This window comes from Aplidium turbinatum, chromosome 8, assembly GCF_918807975.1.
Source record: "Aplidium turbinatum chromosome 8, kaAplTurb1.1, whole genome shotgun sequence".
Taxonomy (NCBI): Eukaryota; Metazoa; Chordata; class Ascidiacea; order Aplousobranchia; family Polyclinidae; genus Aplidium; species Aplidium turbinatum.
Genome location: NC_137479.1, coordinates 26,708,983 through 26,729,379, shown reverse-complemented (window position 1 = coordinate 26,729,379; position 20,397 = coordinate 26,708,983).

The following is a 20,397-nucleotide window of genomic DNA, read 5'->3' as shown; positions in this document are numbered from 1 at the left end:
AGTCATTCTCAAGTTTTCCAGATATGACAGCCAAACAAATTTGGTATGCATAAAATTGATCGGAATTCAAACTTTCCATAACTTCTTTTGGCGTTTGAGGAAATTCAATAAAAGATAATGGCTTAAACTTAACCCCATGCCAATCAGACATTAAACCATTTAGCTCTTTGCCAATTGGGCCTGAAAACGAGTCGGAGTTTAAAAAGACTCCATCCAATTAGTGCTTAAAGACATGCCTGAGAGGTAGTTCGTTGGTATGCAGGACACAGATGACCTATTGCGAAGGTCTTTGCACCAACTCTTCTAATGTGGCAATGCTGCAATGGTGTTTACCTGTCATAATTGCGGTTCCATCTGAGTCTATAATTCACAAATTGTTCTGCAGGTCGGTATTTTCCAGTGCTTTGTGATTCTCAAACAACAATCCAACCAATTGCTGAAATTTACTATTTTGGCTGTTGAAGTTCGTTAACTATAATGTTGTATAAGCAAAAATACCACAAAAACTATATTTTTGCTGTTTAGTCAAATTCTACTAGCAATAGAAGAAAAAGTTCTCTTAGAACAGATAGAAACATGGGTCTTCTGAATCTTTTAAGCCATTAAACAGATTTCTAGCACCAGCAGAAGTGGAGATAGAGCAATTTTGACCTTGCGTGACCTTTGACCTCAGGTAGGAGGGTCAATTTAGGGGTAGGAGAACCAAAATTATGTTCGGGGTTGTTTTTTAGGCCCAAAGACAACATTACAACACCTTAAATCAAAATCCAAAACATTAAGTGAAATTCACTCCACCCTATTCAGCACTTGTTACAGAAATTTTCGACTGTTACAAATGACAGCCAACGTTTAAAGTTTTATTTGGGATTCCAGTCGTCTGTTGTGTTGCGTATGTAGGTCGCAGTGTAGGCTACTGTAAGCTATGTTGTCGCAATGGGCGCAAAATAAAACATGTTATTATTATTATTATTCAGTTGACGGCAATGAAAGCTACATTTGCAAATACTCTACAACCATCACAGACCTATCCACACGACATAAAAATACAAACACATTCAAGCAGTCAGGCAAACACTGCCGGAGCAGCAGAATCAAAGATTGAGCAAAACCCTACACATGTTGTGGGACATCACAAGCTCTGCTACTTTGCTGATATCTTCTTAGCACTCATCTAGGAGCACTGGCACTAAATTTGTCACGAAAATATTTCATATGAAAGTTTTCCATTGGTCATTGAGTTTTATAACTTTCTCTAAATTGAGTTTTATAACTTTCTTTAAATTGTGTAAACGTAGCCTAGTGACAAAAACGACTTTACACAATTATTTCAGGTTCAATGAATAAAAGACATTCACTTACCAGGTTTTCATAAACATTGTCGTAAGTCATTCCTATAGTTTCATTTTGATCATTTCTAAAACTTCTTTTGGCTCATTTCTAATTGATCATTTCTAAAACTAATATCTCAATTGAATTCGATTTTTTATATTTTCGATGCAAGAAGCGAAAATTCCTCTTAGCGCTGTTCACATAAGCATTGTGTTTTCGGCTCTCCACGTAATTGTGTATTGCGCACAACCGCCATGCTTGAACAGTCGAAGTGAATCGAGTGACGTCACAATCCCTTTAGCAAAGGATTAAGTCATGGCCTTTGTCTTCCTTCATCAAAACAAACCAAGTTCTTCTGCTAAATTGCATCTCCTCACGTTGATATAACACATCGCCGCATTCTAAAGCTTTGTTGCCTATTTCACTTCAACGCGTCATATTGCCCAGTCAAAGTTTAAGTAGTGACGTCATAATGGAGTTTTCACAACAATTATTGTGCCTGCAGTGTTGTTCTATGCACCGCGGGAGGAGAAAAAACGATTCGCCGGATCGTTGAAAGTAAAAGTAGCGATCGTTTTGTGAAATCTCGCTTCAAAAAATTGAGGAGAGATTTCGACGCAACATCTGCTCCTGAAGCTGGGAATTTCCCACCAGTAGCGGTGTCAGGGGAGTTCAGGGGGTACTTTTGAACTCGGGCCCTGGATAATGTTAGGAGCCCGTAACTTCTTCAAGGTGGCCGGAAAAACAAACAAACTACCGCATATATTTAGATGTAGTGCGTTATTCTTAAAACTGTTTAGAGTCCCAAAGATCTCATTGGTACCGGGCCCAAATTATCTTCTCACTGGCCTGGTCTGTAGCAAATGATGGTGTACATTTGCATAAATTGAAAGAAAACTTTAGAATAGTTGTTCAATTGGCACAACGTTGGCAACATTTCTAACCGATGTTTGCTGACACAAACATATTTTTAAACAAAACCGCATAAAAAAGGTTTGTAGGCTATTGATATTTTTAAAAATGGAAATAAGTAATAAAAGCATTGGCTACTCTTCTGACCAACGCTGGTCTTATATATTCATAATATACTTGTACGGTATCAGAAAATAATAACAGCATTGATAGCCTATTATTAAAATTTAAAATTGTAGCAAAATGATGGCAAGCTTAATTTGAAAGAAAACACCGAAATTGTTATGAATTGGCACAACGTTGGCAATGCTTCTGACCGATGTTAACCAATCACACAACTGTGTTTTGAAGCAATACCACATAAAAAGAGGTTTGTGTTAGTATTTTTCAGGTTTGAAACAAATAAACCTGAAATAAAATCTTTGAGACCTTTTTGAACGCTTAATAAGAAGTATTGAAATTGTTGGCGTATTGTTGGCAATGTTGGACGAAATTGCCGACCTTGTGCCCTCACATCCAGCATATAGCCAACGTTGCAATTGTTTATTTTGTGGAAACGTGTAGGCTAATGGAAACTTTAAACTGTTTCGGTATCAAGCACGTTATCGCATTCGCGTTTTGTTGCTCCTACCTTTTTCTAGACCTCTGCTCAGTTTGGCATAAACAAACTGAAATGAAACTACTTTGTTGGCAAAGCATTGGCTAATCTTCTGACCAACGCTGGTCTTAAATATTCATAATATACTTGTACGGTATCAGAAAATAATAACAGCATTGATAGCCTATTATTAAAATTTTAAATTGTAGCAAAATGATGGCATACATTTGCATAATTTGAAAGAAAACACCGAAATTGTTATAAATTGGCACAACGTTGGCAATGCTTCTGACCGATGTTAACCAATCACACAACTGTGTTTTGAAGCAATACCACATGAAAAGAGGTTTGTGTTAGTATTTTTCAAGTTTAAAACAAATAAACCTGAAATAAAATCTTGAGACCTTTTTGAACGCTTAATAAGAAGTATTGAAATTGTTGGCGTATTGTTGGCAATGTTGGCAAAATGTTGGACGAAATTGCCGACCTTGTGCCAACATACCCAGCATATAGCCAATGCTGGCCCAGCAATCAATGTTTGCTGGGTAATTACTAATTGATTGGCTCAGGTCGTCTGTACACAATCGTTGAATAGAAATTAAAGTGCAAATAAATCTGTTAAACGCTCTTTAGCAGAGTAACGTAGCTGATATGTCATTGCATTTGCAAACATAACGTAGCTTTGCACTGCTATTGCATTGTATTTAACTATTGCAAACAGAAGTTAGTGTTGCATGTTATTTCTATTCTAAAATAGTAGAAAGAATAACAAAAACAAAACAAACCGGAAACGGACACCGTAGTGTCATTAAACTTTAGTTTTTACTCCAATAGTAAACCTAACTGATAGATTGCTCATTGAGTTAGGCTTTATAGATTCTCAACGTGAGGCTCACCCAAGTTTTGAGCTAAATAGTTGTATCTGTAAATATTAACCGTTTCATGAATTTGTATTGTTTTCAAGAATTACAGCTTGTTTGTGACCTATTTAAGTTGCAGTCATTAATGATTAAAGGTTGCAACTTTTGGGCCTATATCGATATTGTCTTAGAAAAAACTCCGATTTGAGGTTATAGTTAGGGCAATATATGACATTTTGTACCCTTACCCCAAAAAAATTGCAACAGAAGGTTTTTCAACTGATTTGATTATTATTGGGTGTCAGTATTGACATATTCAAAATCTTAAGCAATCCAACTTCCGGAAAGTGGTTATTTTCAAGATGGCTTCCAAGATGGCCGCCAAACCCTTAAAATAACAGTGAATTGACCATTACGCAGTCATCATATCACCAAATCATGTAGTTTTGGTGTCTATATCTAGGTTTTTATACCCTGTGAAGTCAATGAGACCATTCTCAGAATTGTTGAATTATCTGATAGCCTATGAATTCAATATGGAAATCCAAGATGGCTGCCAAACCATTAAAATAATAGTAAATTGACCATAACTCGGTCATCATATGACCAAATCATGTAGTTTTGGTGTCTATGTCTAGGTTTTTATACCCTGTGAAGTCAATGAGACCATTCTCAGAATTGTTGAATTATCTGATAGCCTATAAATTCGTGTACGGTACTTAAATTTATCTCTCTCTTTCCACAGTTGGTTGGTCCACTGGATCTTACAAAAACAATTGCATTTTAGCGACCTTTTATTTATTGCAAAAGCAGGTTTAATAATAGTTTGCTGTCAGTTTTTAAGCTAGAAATTAGTCTACAAAGGCCTGACTCATGAAACAGCGCCAGAATTTGTGTTTTTTTTTGTTTCAGAAATGCTATCTTTAACTTTTACTCCTTTAAAAACAACATATGTCATCGTGTGGAATGAGAATTAATTAGCGTCCTTCATCATCTATTTAAACGTTGGCATAGCATGGCCAGCGTTAATGCAACGTCTAAATGTATTAACTCTTTATGCTTGCGCTTAGTTTACCCAAATAGGTATGTAGGCTATAGAAATTTAACGGGTTTTTTAATAACCAATACATTGTTATTGTTCATTTATAAATGTTTTGGCAGCCGTCTTGGATTGCCATATTGACTTTTTTGGCTATCAGATAATTCAACAATTCTGAGAATGGTCTCATTGACTTCACAGGGTATAAAAATTTAGATATAGACATCAAAACTACATGTTTTGATCATATGCTGACCGAGTTATGGTCAATTTACTGTTACTTTTTTGGTTTGGCGGCCATCTTGGATTTCCATATTGAATTTATAGGCAATCAGGTAATTTAGCAATTCTGAAAATAGTCTCATTGACTTTACAGGGTATAAAAACTTAGACATAGACACCAAAACTACATGTTTTGGTCATATGCTGACCGAGTTATGGTCAATTTACTGTTACTTTTTTGGTTTGGCGGCCATCTTGGATTGCCATATTGAATTTATAGGCTATCAGATAATTCAGCAATTCTGAGAATGGTCTCCTTGACTTCATAGGGTGTAAAAACCTGGATATAGACACCAAAACTACATGATTTGGTCATATGATGACCGAGTTATGGTCAATTTACTATTATTTTAATGGTTTGGCGGCCATCTTAAAAATAACCACCTTCCGGAAGTTGGATCGCTTAAGATTTTGAATATGTCAATACTGACACCCAATACTAATCAAATCAGTTGAAAAACATTTTATTGCAATTTTTTGGAGTCAAACCATATATTGTCCTAACTATTATGCTTATCATGCAAATTGTTCTTATTTCCGATTTAATTTACTTGAAAGAAAATTTTGTTTTCACGATGCAAAATGACAATAGAAATAAACAACAATTGTGTAATGTTTGTTCAAATAAATGAAAATCAATTGGTTTGGAAAAATCGATGCTTTTGATTATTTTGAATCAAAATATGTTTACTTATGAACTACAAAGCAATAAAAATATTTTTTAATTCCACAAGCTTCCAATCAATTTACTTTGCCAAACGTAGCGTGGAATTGATCAATAGCAGAAATCCGATATCAAATAATCAACAAGGTAAAAAAACAAGGTAAAACGTAATAACGTTAACAACCAGGAGAAAATAACTACGAGATAATTTTGTTTTGTGCAAATCATTCAAAATCGAAATTTCTAGTGTTTTTCACAACAATTCCTACTGCTGGTCCCGGCTAATCGGGTTTATTCAACACCGAACGTACTTATGCGTTCCTCCATGTTTGTGAATTATAATATGTATTGTCATGTAAGCTTATTGTGTTCCCTACTATAAGAGAATCTGATTGGCACATAAAGTTATGTCTGCCGATTGGACATCGTACGTAATCAATCGTTCTTACGCTTGAGTAGTTTTCAAACTGACGTAAACATTGTAACTGAAGGGCTTAGCACTGAGTCACTTAAATTGCAAGAGATGGCCACTTTCTCCAGACTTTCTCTCTTTTAGCGGATGTAGGATTACACAGAGGTCTTCTTTGCTATCACAATCTGAAAACGTACGAAGCGTCAACATCTAGTTTAGAGAAGTAGCTTAGTCAAGATTGCAGCAAGAAAATAAATAAACTTTTTGCTGGTTTGTTTATCTTGTAAGCTATTTTTTAGCAGTTTCCAAAACTAATTGATTTTCAGAATCGGTAATACATCGTCGTAGTGGAATGTTCCTAGAAATATTTACGTTTGTTTAGTTTGGAAAGTCTTAATTTGGGTCTCAATTTTGGGTCTTAAGTTAACAAACAATACTGGTTTGTGCAAGAAAGATTAACTAGCCCAGTGCTTCCCAACCGGTGGGTCGCGACTAGAGATGTAAAAAAACGGTTTTTTTTGTTTTAAAAAAAAACGAGCTCGTTTTTTTTGTTTTTTATCGTTTTTTTTTGTTTTTTATTCGTTTTTTTTGTTTTTTTTGTTTTTTTTACCTTTTTTTTTATTAAATGTCACAATATGCAGCAATTAGGGTAAACTCATTGCAATAGCGTCTCTTTCAACAAAAAAATAGTCTCATAACTCGTATAACATCTTTCAAATGAGACAATATGTCTCTCAAGTCTCAACACACGAGCCATAAAGGTTTCTCATCGTCTCAAATAGTAACACAGTGTCCTATGGTTGGCACATCTCAAGTATTGTCTGTAATTTGGTTCAGCCAGTTGTTAAATGCAGTACCACACTCGTGTACAGTTTCGAAGCCACCTGGGATTTTGGTTAATGGGCATGTTACGTTAGGACCAGGTGGTCAGGGTCCTGTTTCTCTACTTCACAAAGGCACTTTTCACCAGCACACCACACCATTACCAGTACAACGTCAAGAGATTGTTTCAGTTGATGTGCATTTGGTGCAAACGTGATGAAAATCACACAAGCGGTTCTCGAGTTATAAGTGAAATAACCTTAGCCACTAAGTGGCTTTATAGATAAGGAGCAATAGAAAAACGGCCATATCTCAAGAACCGCTCAACATATTTACATAAGTTTTAGCTCTACCCCCATGTTTTATGGGGTGGGCTATCTGTTTATGAATATTAAAACAAGTTTTGGCTACTACTTTTTGAGCTAAAAAGAAATTAACCTCTTGTCGTTACGCACCAATAAAACCATGGTGCGTAAATTAAAAAAAAAAATAATTGGGTAGAAGAAAGATTGATGACAAGTTTGGCAAAAGCAGTGTAGTGCTAAAGTCCCAACTTTTAGCCCAAATCACATTTAAATGTAGTGAAAGATGGAAACGTTTTGATGTTTTTTTATTTTCCCTGAAGAGATTCAATAATCCTTTGTGACGTCATAGTCATGTTTGTTTTCCCTTAATCACACCATTGTGCTGTCATAGACATGTTTAAAAGAAGTATGGTTATTGGTTGCACTTAATCCATCCAATTTGAACTAGTTTGCAGAACTTTGAGACTTTAGCACTTTTTTTGTTTTTGCCTAACTTTTCGTCAATCTTTCCTCTGCCCAATAAAAAAAATTAAAGTTTGCATCATGGTTTTATTGGTGCGTAATGACAAGAGGTCAATTTCTTTTTATCTCAAAAAACAGTAGACCTAGTTCTCAAATAAAATAAGTTTTCATCTTTGATGTTTGTTTTGTATCTTTATCCTGCATTGTGGGAATATGGGTAAAACTTTATTCTTGTCAGGAAAAGCATTATAAAGCATTTATTCACTATGTGAACACTGAGCACTGAGCAGTGCTGAAAAACTCCACTTTAAAGGAAAAATTTCTTCATTCAAGGTTGGTAGAATGGTAGTTACTAGCAATAGTCAACATGGGTGGTGGGCATTTGAAAGGAACATTAACCTAAACCTTTTCTGACAAATGCACTAACTTTTGACAGCTAAAAATATCAGTGATAAGGTCTCTTGCATTATATGTCCCAAATAATCTGCAAGAAGCATCAATGACGAAGTGTCCAATCCAAGATCTTACAACACACGAAAAGAATACTTCTGTTTCAACATTTATAAAGCATATACATCGTTGGCAAGCTATCAGTTACAAAACATGTTTAAACAAGCTATTGGCAATAGCTTGCATTAGTAAATTACCACGTCCACAAACAAGGTAAATGTGTGTACTGAATACTGCCACCTTGTTTTGTCAAAATTTCGTCAACCCATTGAGTGTGTACAAGAATAACCAGTACCACAGTATACTAACATCATAGGCTAACTTCCATAAAAGGAAAAAGAAATTAACTCATCTACATTATGTCATGTATCAAATTTCATTAATTCAATGTTTGTCAGGCCTACTGCCACAAACATGCCAGAGAATGAAGAAGAAAGCGAAACAACATAGGTCCTCATAGGACTATGCAAGAACATATGCTGCCAAACACAAACACTTAGGAATTTCAGCACACCAATAAAACTATTTTTAGTAATTTAATGTTTTTCAAGAGCACTATAATGAAACTAAGCTGTAAATTGCAAAAAAATTGCAACTTTTTCAGAAAAATATGAAAAAAAACAAAAAAAACAAAAAAAACCAAAAAACGAGTGTTTTTTTTGGCTCAAGTTTTTTTTGAAAAAAAACACGTTTTTTTTAAAAAAAACACGTTTTTTTTAAAAAAAACTGTTCGTTTTTTTTGCATTTACATCTCTAGTCGCGACCCATTGGTGGGTCGCCAAGCTATTTCAGGTGGGTCGTGAAACATTTCTAAATGTTTCTAAATGTTTAAATTTTCTAAAAAATACCGACATTACTATGGATCTCACAAGTCGCAGTTTGGTCTTGAACACTGAACAGTACCGTACTGCGCTTTCGCCATCGCTACTCTTATTATCTTCACTTCATTTGTTGACTTTCCATTTTCATGAACTGTGCAGTGTGCAGTGTGCACTAGGGTGTTACATTTTGCAAAAAGTTTTTATAAATTAGTGCGGCTATGTATTACGGGTTTTCACTTCTGTTAACAAGTATTTTGGTGCATTTTCAGAATTTTCCCGCCAAAACTGTAGTTCTGCCGCCATTTTGAAAAAATGGCGGTCATATAAGATATTATGAAAGTCTACAGCCTTAAACTGGCGTAATGTGATCATATAATATGTCGATTACGGGGTTTTTGGGGTCACAGAACACGAATTTGGAGTCAAAAATGCTCTACGACAACAATTTTGAAAAGTGAAATTTTACCACTTGAAATTTATGGTGAAATTTTACAGACATGGACACAACCTGACCAAGAATACCTCACTCCAGAATGAATATTCCTGAAATATTGTCAAACTTTTGAAATAACAACACGATTCATTTACAAACAAATTGAGTTAATCACTCTCAAACATGATCCATCCCCGTTTCTTCTGCATGCTAATTCCTTATGCTTCAGCCCTGATTGATTTCACTTCCCAGTATTTCATCAACATAATAGCCCACCAGAGTTATGCACACACTCAATTCACTGAATACTTGATGCATTTCTTTAACAATTGAGTCTGGTTGAGATAGCTTTTTTGTAATCTGAGAACTGTTCTCTGTGCCTTTGCACGACAGGCAAGAGAGCTTGCCGGTGGCTCTCGTCAGAATACTTGTCAATAAAATCACTGATTAGCTTAATCCCGCGTTCCGCAATACCGTTGAGGCGTTGACCACCCTTACGTTCAAAACAAATTTGTTTAGTTTCTTATAGCCTAATCACTGAAATTTTTCCATTCTGATACTGGCATTTGTTGCCACTCTTGATCAGGAAGTTCCAAATTGCTTTTCCAGTTGTTGCCTCGAGCAATGTACAAGCACCTTACCACTTCTCTGAATTGGCCGCAGTCGTACCAAACACCCACCACCAATGGCACCTTTCACTCTCCAGTCTTCCACCAATTTTATTACCGCCTGTTCCTGAGATGATCCGGTGCCATCTGGTAGCTCAGGCAACCCCAGCAGTTGCTTCATTTCTGCATTACTTTCATCATCAAAACTAACGCCGGACACATTATACACAGCACTGTTCTGATGAAACATTTCCTCTCATTTTCAGAATCTTAGTCCCAGTAAATTATTGCCAAATCAGGGGGCTGAAACTCATTTCTGATATTTTAGGAGTGAGAGGACCTAGTTTTATTAGCCAGTCTATGAGCTGTTGTGACTGAGATATTAGTATCTTCGACTTGTATGCCGGACGCTTGAGCCACAACGAAAATTGTTCTTTGCCGATAGCTCAATCCAAGTCGATCAGATGTTAAAGCTGTAGGCGACATAATTCCCATTTTCTTTGTCGTCCTTTCAGGAGTTTTCCAGTTGTCACTGTCACTTTCTGTTTCTTCATCTGTACTTAAGACCAACTTTACTGTTTTCAGATTGTCAGCAACACCCTCTCTCTGTTTCCTTTCACCAGCTGCGCTGTGTCATTTTTCTCTAGCTGTCCCGTCTCTTCTACAGAGCATCTCTGCCAAATGCGCAACCTACTTGATCTCGCTGGAGCTGATTTTTCAGATGTTCCAGATCTATCTCCCAGTCGATGATACCAGAACATAGGCGTAGCCAGGGGGGCGAAAGGGGCCATGGCCCCCCCCAAATTTTCAAAGTTTGGATTCCGAAGTTGAGCCCTTTGTTGAAAATATAATAAAGTTTGTAGAAGTTTATAACGTTTTCCAAGACATCTGGCTATTAACACCCCAAGGACTTGTTTTAGACACACAGAAAGACACCAATAAAGTTTGCAAATCGTAAATTGCGCAAAATTTACTCGATTTACGTTTCTTTTAACTAATTTGTGAAAGCAATTTCAGAATGGCTTACTCTGTTGGGTTTTTGTGTAGCTGAGTTTTTGGTGTTCTCTAATTTTAGCCGCAGATTTTGCCCGTTCGTGTGTAAGAGCTACCTTTAATAAGTTAATAGCTGTTTTTCTGCTAATAAATTTCATACAGATATTACCCTAAAAGTGTTTCCAGAAAGCGCTATAATCCATTATTTAAGTGTAATTTTGCAAAAATTTTCCGGGGGAGCATGCCCCCGGACCCCCCTAGAATACGCGTGCCTTTGGCACGCTCTAACCCCCACCAGTTTCATATCTTTCCCTTGCTCAAGCCACCAGGATAGACCACTGCACATCAGGTGGCGATGTCTTAAATCAAACACTTTGTCGTTCTCTTCTATTCAACAAATATTTGGCCCCCCCAAAATTTTTTTCCTGGCTACGCCACTGTACCAGAATGCATGAAAATTGGCCGAATTGACCAAGTAGTCTTTCATATATCCAGATGAACCTTGAGATTTTCTTCCACATCATGCAAACGTTTTTTCAAATGAATCACTATTATTTCTCTCACGCCTGAAATCATGTTCTAGTTGATACCAAGTTTCATACAAATTCCTCAGATACCGGTCTATATCCGCATTTTTAACAATCGTCAATAACCTTACACGATTCCTTCTCTGTTCAGATTGCTTCTCGTTTTTCTTACCAAATACCAAACCCACGCCAAAATGATGTTTCCATACCTGGCGAATTTTCTCCCTTGCCATCACGATGGATTGATTGATCGTTCTGTGACTTTCGTCTCTGAGGAACAACAGCCTATAGCAAGAACGTCAGAGCTTTTAGGAAGCTTAGCAACACCTAGTCTTTCGCTAGTGTTCCCAATGAGGAAATACTTTCTTTTTGGTCTTTGTGCCAATGACGGGTATGCTTCACCGGCCGTCTCATTCAGTGGCATAACTGATATGAATCTTGTAACTTGCATACGATCACTAGCTACTCTTCGAGTTAATGTAGCTAATGGTGATCTCCGTCGTGTAGAAGTAAAGCATTTACCCAGTTGGGAGAGTTCACTTCGGGTTTTCGAACCTTTTGGTCTGCCGTGGGGTACTCTTCTGCCGTCCATTAGTTAATAAGTAGGTAGGTTAGTAACTATATAAGTCACAGGCTACAGGCTACTGTAGACTAGTTAGTAGGTTTTTATCGGATGTGAAAGTACACGAGAAAGTACATGCTAATTTTTCCCTTATGCTGATTGATATAATCACACCAACTAGAAAAGTTTATGCATACATGCATTTTAAGGTTAAAATGACAATAAGATGCTCTTTTTATGTGAATCTGCAATCCAAAACAGTGTGGTCACATCTATATGTCAAAATTTACTTTACAAAATTGTTGCCGTAGAGCATTTTTGACTCCAAATTCGTGTTCTGTGACCCCAAAAACCCCGTAATCGACATATTATATGATCACATTACGCTAGTTTAAAGCTGTAGATTTTCATAATATCTCATATGGCCGCCATTTTTTCAAAATGGCGGCAGAACTCACAGTTTTGGCGGGAAAATTCTGAAACTCCACCAAAATACTTTTTAACAAAGGTGGAAACCCGTATCACATAGCCGCACTAATTTATAAAAACTTTTTGCAAAATGGTACACCCTAGTGTGCACCCTGTTCTCTATTAGATGGGGAAATTATTGCATTATTATTACGTAACAATTATGCAACAATGTAACAAATATGTAACAATTAGATGTGTTGTGTCGCATTAATTATTTCAGTAGTAAAGATGCCATAATAAATATGTCATACTGTATCTCATTGTGGGTGGCATAATAAAACTTGCAAAGTGGGTCGCGAACTGAAAAAGGTTGGGAAGCACTGATACTAGCCAATCGTTTGAGATCCAAGCAATGAGCATTCTTTCCTGCAGTTGGTAGGCATTGTGCGAAAACAAAGCTGCAAACGTAGAACGTACTACATTATGCATTGTTACGCCTTCCAAGCAAGACAAGCTTTCAAGATAATGCCGGGAAGTGAGCCACATGACTAATTAATGAAATTAGTCAATAGAGCGTGACTATCGTCATAAAGGGTTGTCGTGATATCCGACAAATGATGCCGAACGATTGCTGCACGTCAGTTTGTTGATTCAAGTTTAGCAATTGCCGACGTCAAAGTAACGTAAGAATGTTAAATTTTTGAAAAGATGGGTAGCTCCAATGCTACATCTGATGACTGGAATGTAAACACTGCTCTTACATTACACCGAGGTTGCAGTGCGGTTTTGGCTTCTAGAGTTGATGAGCTATATCTGTTCAGTTTCGCTATTGCAGCTAAAAGAGTTGGCTACATGCCATTAGATAGGCATGCATGTAGGCCAAGAAGACAGGTGTATGTCATGCATCAAAACACCGATGTTGAGAAGTACGTAGGCTATGGCCTGCGAACTCGAAAACCGAAATATGATATATTTAGCTTGTATGGGAAGAAGAGTTAAATCAACAGGGTTCAGCCAGTCAACATCCTGGTCATTGCATCTCATCAAAGTAACGAAACGAATTAATACTTAGCATACTTTGCAAAGAAATTAGCAGATAATTATCGGCTGGTAGAGCATTCGTCATTCTTTTCTTTTTACTTCAAACATAGAGCAAATAAAATGTGCCAACTCTCTTTTTTTTAAATAGTCTGACGTTAGTGCAAATATTTGTCAAACTTCCAAGTAAAAACTAAAAAAGTATTTCTCCTCCATCTAAATTGGAAAAGGGGAGTAACCTATTTCATAAGGTCACAGTTTATTATTGATTTTCATAATCAATAGCCTACCACAAAAAAGTGATCTTAGATTAAGATCAAGATCACCAAAATGAAAGTAATCTTGAAGATCAAAATCAGATCTAGATCAGATCAATAAAAAATCTAGGAGTCTACTTGGTCAAGTGTCAGAAAAAAAGAAGAAAATATTTATTTGGAATCACCGAAAACGGAAAGGATGGAACACGTAGGACGGAAATTAAAAATTTCATTGAAGAACATAGCCTACAATACCTCACAAGGTTTTGCAAATTTTGTCGAAAACAAGCGTTGATGAAATCCTTCCGTGACCAATAAAAATAAACTGAAGACACTTAACTTAAAATCCAAACGGAACCGTTGAATTTCAATGTTTACAAACATCATGATTAAGTTAATAAATTTCATCAAAATATAAAGTATATTTGTGTAAAATAAAAAAGTATCCTTTTAAAAAGATCCGCAAAATACGCACGAATAAAACAAGATAATTTTGTCAACATGTTTTGAGGGGTAAGCATCCTGAGAAAGGTACTTTTATGAAGACCTTTAACTTTACCATGGGTCTTTTTTTTAGAATTTTGTTTCTATAAAACCTGAGTGTCCCATTTTTTCTAGATCTGCTATTGACTGTCACAGCTCACAGCTGATCAAGCATAATAAATTTTTGCAGAAAAAAAAGTGAGAAAAGGCGTTGATCGAAACTCAATCAATGGTTGTTTTTGTATTCGTCATTCAATGGATCTCTAAATATAGTTTGGCTTCTTGTTTTCGGTAACAGCTCGATTTAGCTCAAGCGAAACTACCTGTTGAGGGAAAAATTTCTTGCATGAAAGCAGACCGAATGCTATTAAAATCTCCAGTCTGAATTTTATTTTTAAAGCATCTCCTTTGCAGACCAACTCATCGCTGTGAAAACTATTCTGAACTTTGAAAATATGCAGAAATCCAAATCAAAGCAATTTTTGTCAAATTCATCTATGCCAATGGTTCACTTTTTGAGACACGCCTCCCTTTTACAATTCTAACAAAATTCGCGCCACACCTTGTTTCAAAATAAAAAAACATAAAGCAGAACAGCAATTCATTTCCAGGTAAGTTGCATTAATGCGAAAGATGTAACTTTTTTGTGGATACCAAATGTTTAATTTGGGGATTAGTAACAGATAATGCACATCTCAGACCGGCTTCACATCCAAGTTTGTTTCTAGATTTTGTCTTTATGTTTACGAGAGTAGAAAAACCAATTTTGCACAAGTAAGTGGATGAAAATGGAAGAAGTGTGCGTGTAGCCACAGCATCCACACTCTTGTAAATGTGCACATATTTCCCCCAGAACTCTGTTAGTGGCATTGCTTCAAAGTTGTCCCTTGCAGTAGAATTTCATTTTAGCTTCAAGAATTCCTCTTGTAAATTGTCGGGAAGAATTTTCTCATTTACACGAAAGGGATTCCTTGTCATCTGCCATTCTGGAAGTTCGGTGTCACCCAAGTTTGGAAAATAGCGTTCAAATTCTTGTTTCCAAAGTTGGTAGCACTCCACTTCGAACGTAAGTTCGCCCTTCAGTTCAATTTGGTTTTTCTCAAGGACAGTATCAAGGTTGGAAAATGAAGCTGCGTTTCCTTTTTGAACTCGACGATGCCACAGCCCCAGTTTTGCTATAAAGCCTGGATGGCATCATAGTCTTTGATGCGATTAGTAAGCTTATTCTTGCCTCGCAGGAGCAGATTTAAACTACTAAGGGCTTCAAAAATGTCCACGTAGGTCGTAGGCCAACTCGACGATGCCAAATGCGAAAGAAGCTTCTACAACTTTCGCCGACGACGATTGGCGAAAGCACTCGCCAATTGCAATCTTCATTTTTTTAAAAGAGTCTTACTTGCATTGGAAAAAAGCTAAAAGTTTACTTTGGTGGTCAAGGTGTTTTTTTTTTCAAGGTGACCCTGCGAACGAGTTGGTCTCAAAGCGTCGTTGCTCAGATTTTAAAAACATATGACGCATTGTGGTACAACTTGGTCATTTACTATGGCATCTAAAGCTAAACTTCAGATAATTTTGGTCATACTTTCCCTTTTTCCCCACTCATTTTATGTTAATAGAACTGATTAATTAAAAATAAACCTAATTAAATCAATGCTAAAATTTAAAAAATAGTTTACGCATGGTACTATTGTAGAATTGGGAATACTGTTGTACTTCTAGCCTCTGTCATTTGTTGGTCAGTCGTTGCCATTGTTATCACAACTAAAGCTCGAGGTTGCTGTGTCAGAAAGCCGTTGTGTTACGAGAGTTAAGGTGTCGCGCAAACATTTAGCAACGTCTAAAACATCACAAAGAATGCGAGATGTGGCAACAACACGCTCAACAAACACTGTGCCACTGTAACACAAAGTTTCATCTTCAACAATCGACTGTCCAGCGTAATTGTGAAGACACGTTTAGTCATAAATCATACAGAGTTTTTCAATTTCTTGCGCCACCCCCCCCCCCCCCTGTGAGCCTCACACGCCCCCCAAGGGGGGCGCGCCCCCAGTTTAAGAACCACTGATCTATGCAATAACCCTTGAAAGTTAAAGCTATCAAGTCATAAGCTTTCGGTCAATCCATTTGAATAAAAAGTTTTGCGTTATTGTCAATACGAGGAAAGTATTTCTTGAAGATTTGAAATTAAATGCATGAAGTTTCTCAGTCGGCTAAAGCTGAGCAACCATGATAATCTTGGGAGACAGTTCAAATTTAAAAGTGTTTTCATGAAATGTTTGAATGAATCATATTTCAATGCGATAGAAACCGAAAAACTTTTCTTTTCTTCCAAAATATGACATAATATATGGACAGTATTTCTCAGTTTACTTTCAGCGAGTAACCTCGTTGCTTTCAACATTTAATGCCTGGGCGTGAGTAAAGTAGCCTATACTGTACCGGCCCTGCGTCAAGAGCCTCTACAAGTATGCGAAACTACCAGGAATAACCAAACAAGGCTTTGTCAGTCCGAGGATAAAGATTCAAAACCAACCAACCATTTTGAAAACTTCACAATCCTATTTTTTAGTTTTATTATATCATTTTGGTGCATCACGTAAAAAAAAATTGGCCTATTTCCCACACAGTATGTTGAAACATAAAAATAAAAGCGTTTGAGTGATACGTCATCCAAACATAATTGTTGCTGTGCAATAATTTGAAAGCCGTCTTTAACAACTAATTGCTGTAGTATTTCTCTTCCGTGGAGTATCGTAATTTAATTACTAGCCTACAAATTGGCACACATTTCCTCAACAGAGTGATAGCGTACACGGGAAAGTTTCACTTTTAGCACTTTGTAACAAGCTCCATTGTCGTGTGAGCCTCTTGGGCCGAGGGTCTATTCTTTTACCATCCCAGATTCATGGTGTTTACAAACTAAGCTGGAAGGCTACAAGAGAGCAGCCAGTTTTTTGTTTCATAATCCAAGATACTCAGACATTCCACTACATCACGTGGTTTGAAGATAGTGCAATTACCGATGATATGGTCTGCGGTTTTTTTTTAGGCATCACATCCACAAGTAGGTCTAGACTCTAGAGGAAGAAGCCATTCCCCATTGGTGCATGGTTGAGTGGAAAAGCCCGACGCCCGTACTGAGACGGTTGAGGCGCACCCACACCTGTCTTTGTTATGTCAGGCCTGGTGGGAAATGTGTCGGCATCAGGGATGAACTAATGGTCTTGTGGTGCTTGACTTCCATTAGGAGTTTCATTTATGGCCCGCCCAATTAGACGCAGAGATGTTTGGTCCATCAACTTCGTTGATCAGAAGTTGAGCGCAAGTAATGCCGTTTCAGAGTTGATTAAAAGCTGGATGCCTTAACTTCTGGGCATTTATCGACCAAGCAAATTAGTCATAAAATAGCTTATTCCGCAGATCAACCTTTTTCGATTTTGCACCAACCGTATTATGCTGATTAAAAGCGATGATCACCGATCCACAGATGAACTTTCCGCAAACTGATTCACGATTAATTGATTAACAGACGATTAGCTTAATTGAACGCTTAAGATCTTCTATTGGTGCATCCAACCCAAAGAGTTTTCAACCTTGCTGAAGATGATCAGACCAAAGCTAACATCATTCATTATAATGTATGATGGTCATTCTAGACCTGATTTGTTTTCACTGTAGCCTTGCATATGCGATCGTTGAGATTGAATGAAGCACTGTGTATATCCTAGTCTTTTTTCATCGTATAGTGACATTTACTTTTCTGCAGTTAACATTATCTCTTTAGGTGTCTGGTTATGTGATGCGAGCTAGTAGGTGAATCTGGTACTTATTTATAGCTTACCAACACCCATTAATGACCTGATATGAATAATTGAGAGACGAGTTGAGCGTTTTGGAGTGACCATATCTTTACCATTTGAAGCATGGATATTCTGATATGGAATAACACTGAATCGAAGTTGTCGTTTTGAAAGGTTGTGTATTGGAGAATCCCACTAGGAGTATTTAAACTTTCTCATGATATTGTTTCTGATGAGATTAGATAGGTTGAGTCAATGTTTGAACTAGGCTTACAGTATGTACTTGATCAAGATATGTGGGCTGGATAGCTTATATGTGTTTCAGGGGAAAGGAACACAGATCTATTTGTTTCTTCGAAATGTTAGCTTCGAGGAGTACGGTAGCCTATTGTGCTGCTGTGTCAGCTTTTTGAAAAACTTTGTGAAGATTTAGTTTCTTGAAAACGGCTACGAAGGCATTTTCTTGTCAAGATGTACTCAAGTCATCGAAGTACAGTAGCTTATATAAATTTTTGGATGAGGTGGTTTATCACAAGATTTTTAGCGAGAGAGAATAGCTTAGTCTACTACCGTGGGATATTTTTACAATAAAAGAAAAAATAACGGACGACCTGATAAGTGCCAAAGTCTGTTTTGAAGAAGCTGATGGAAATAAATTATTTTTTTACATTTGGCAAGGGGTATGATGAGACTAATGCAATACAGGCCTATTATGCAGCAAGCAAGCAACCATAAGACCATTCCAGTGGCGTACTACTGTAACCATTCTTTTTTTAGGTTTTGGAATTTTCATAAAGTTTCTAAGGTATGCTCGATTTGCACAGTGATTTTATTCATCATATCACATAAGTTTAATTTAGTATGATTTCAACAGCTTGTGAGCAAACCGAAAACCTAGTGTGTGTTTAAAGCCTGCTATAAAAAGTAAACACCTAAAAATGGTCACCTCACGTCACTGAACAATTCCTGTGCCGTAACACCAAGCCTTAAGCACTAACGAGAGTGGAATGACCAGTTCCTTTCTCTCGGCCTCTTTTTCTTCAGCAATTATACCCATTCAATTTATTACACCCTGGGATAGGCCTATAGGTGAGCGGTGCTTATCAGCAACCAGCTTAAGCCGGGTGTCGAAGCAGATTTGTATAAATGGAATACCAAATCCCTGTCCGCTGCTCCATCCCACTCGCTACAGGCAAGGTAAACAAAAGCAAATGCACGTATTGTTCAAAAGATAAAGAAGATTAAACGAATATGGAACTTAGTTTTGTATAATGGACAATATCCGTTCATACTGTCAATGGCTCTTTGTTTTTAGCGACGACCTGGAAACGTCTGTTGAAATGTAACACTGCTAATTAGTAGGTACTGCATCTTCGGACATCTGCCAGATTTTTTAAGCTGGAGGTTGGTTGGTTTTAAATCTTTATCCTCGGACTGACAGCCTTGATAGGTAATTCCTGGTAGTTTCGCATACTTGTACACGGTACAGGCTCTGGGGCCGGTTACCGAGATTGGCAAAGTAAAGTTTTTCGATTTTTGAAGTGTTGTTGCCGGGGAATTATTCCATCCATTAGGTGCCGCTGAATGAAGAGCAGTCCTTAGAATGAGTTGCTCAAGCAAACACCCCAAAAGTCGAACCAGCGCCGCTTGATCTTGAAGCTTCTTCGTTCACGAAGTTACGCGCTAACTAACTGAGCTATCGGGGCGGACAAAGGCTGTGGCTAACTATATCATGTGCCGAGTATAAATCAACAGATGCAACACCATTCTGGAATCAGAATTCTTACAGTAAAACTGCACGATAGCTGGAAGTTCAGTTTCTTTATTTTATGAATGTAAGGTTGGAAATTATGTTATGCAGTAGCCTATACTGCATATTTTATGAAGTGAACTTCATATTTTATGAGGTAGGCCTATAGTGCATCAACCAAAGTAATTCTACTAAATGCTTATTAAGTGATGCAATTATGATCTTCATTTATCCTTTAGACTTTTGGAGAAAAATATTTATTTGGGCATGAGTTTTACTTTTTGTCCATTTTGGGTGCAAAAAATTTGTTTTAAAGGTGTAGCGGAAAAAAAGTAAATAGGTTATTTAGTGTGGTGTTCAAATTTTGCAGTCATATTAAAACTACCGCACTTTCATCAGCTGACTGTTCCTTCGTTCTATTTATAGCACCCGTCAAAAACGGAAAACTGATCGTGCTGAAAAAAATGCGTTTTTTATGTTAGATAGGGAAATCATATATAAGGCAATCACTTTCTTTTTTTAAAAGGCATTGCTCTTAGTATTACTAAAACATAAAGCCTATTGACAAGTTACTTGATT